This window comes from Haliotis rubra, unplaced genomic scaffold (assembly GCF_003918875.1).
Source record: "Haliotis rubra isolate DU_JTF1 unplaced genomic scaffold, ASM391887v1 Scf414, whole genome shotgun sequence".
Taxonomy (NCBI): Eukaryota; Metazoa; Mollusca; class Gastropoda; order Lepetellida; family Haliotidae; genus Haliotis; species Haliotis rubra.
In genome coordinates, this window is record NW_025767096.1 from 935618 (window position 1) to 937616 (window position 1999).

Consider the following 1999-nt stretch of genomic DNA (forward strand, 5'->3'; position numbering starts at 1 on the left):
CTCCAAAAATTACTATTTTACATCGGAATATAAAGCAAGAGGTGTTTAGCTATTTCCAGGTGTGTAAATAGAAGCATAGCTTCATCTGTACAATACCGGTATTCACTCACACAACTAAAATTCCAAGAGGAATTATCTCCCTTTACTTAAACAGCACCTCAACAAGAGAACACTAAAAATACTTCAAACAAAACGTTAAATTTGAACATATAGGCACTATTTCAGCAATTCATCAACTAAATAACCTTTAAGTAAACACTTTTGTATTTTGTAACAAATACGAGAAGCTTTGTGATACCTGAAGCAATCATGCTACAAGTCTTGTCAAAATGTTCGAGACACAACAGAGTTGGAAATTCCTTCTATTGATATAGTTGTGACAATGGCATGTTTAAAACAAGTTCCCAGTGTCTTAAGGCACATTCAAAGTCCTGTTAGTCTTTAAAAAAAAAATATTTTATTATTTTAAAAAAAATTGAAGCTTGTGGATGTTAGAATCACTACACGTAAGTCTAGGGTCCCTTTCCACAAAGCAACTGTAGGTTACACAACACCAAATCAGAATCCGTAGTTTAATAAGCACTTATTGTAGGGAAACCTTCAGTGTGGACTGAATCATCTGACAGCTGTGATTGGAGGATTTTGTGTAAGAATTTTGTGATTTTTAACTGTACATCCATCCAGTGATTAAAACCGACTATATGGCAATGTGACTCAAAAAACATGACGACTTATACTGCATGTGACCACAGGTATTTTCAAGCGGTTGACATTTTGTGTGGAACTGGGGCTGGTCTGTTTAGCTTCCTGTCCAGAAAAGGAGCTGGCTGAGGTGGTCACTTTTTATATTTTCATTGCATTATTGAGGCCAGACTTTGTGCATGTAATAGCTGTTGATGGCTTTGTTAAATTAAAAAATATATATTATGTTACTACAGAACTTGATAAATATTTGGTTTTGTGCAACCTGCAGCACTATAGGCAAACAAGGATAAGTTGAGCACCGACCTGACAATTGACCCGTATTAGCATTTATGAGTGCCGCCTAGTCTTGTCTCACAGTCCCTGAACCACATTGTTTCCCTACTGCCAATCCCTCTCTGCAGTGCTAAAGCCCTAATAAAGCAAGTCTAGATTTCCTCAGGTTCTGAATCTCTGGTCTCCCTAGGGCTCCTTTTCAGTTTAAATGGGCTTGTTTGTTACTATCAAACTTATATATATTCAGAGACTAAGCATTAGTCTAGAGTGCCGGCCTCTGGCGCTTGCCATTGTTAGCGAAGGGGCCCCAGGTTGTCCGTGATCAAGTGTAGTGCGACTTGCTACACCGACCACGTGAGAGTCTTAAGAGCAAATCTGATGCAGCTACACGCTGAATCAATTTCATCGTCATGCACTGCACTGCACGTGCACTAGCCTACATCTGCTCTACCTTTCGCAAACCAAATGGGTTTGCTCATTGCTCATCCGCCTATTTCTCGTAAAGGTGTTGTCTGAGCCGGTCCAACTTATCCTTGTTTGCCAGAAAGGTGATCATAATTCCCTCTTTAACATAGAATAACAACCTCTGTAACACTGACATCACTTTGAGGAATGGGACCCTAGTTTCATAGTTGATTTTCTTCAACCTAGGCCAGGCTGGCTTCAGAGCTTGTGCTAACATCTACACAATTGTAATAGTATGTTACAGTTTGGCGTTACACTTTCTTAGTAATTCTTGTAATTTGGGGGTTGAGTCCCATCCAGACTTGTCAGAGAGGAACACAAAGTATGTGTTCTAGACTTAGTCCGTTTGGCTCAAAAGCGGACTGATGACTTGCGATCTAACTTGAAAGCTGATAAACATATCATACTCAATGAAACACCGATCATCAGACCAACTCTGTGAGTTTTTTTGCAGAATTTATGTCCTAAAAATTGAAAAGTTGTTCAACAAACTATCATATTTACACAGTTCACTATTTGTTACGATGGAGGATGTGCAGAGAAAGGGACAGCCAGC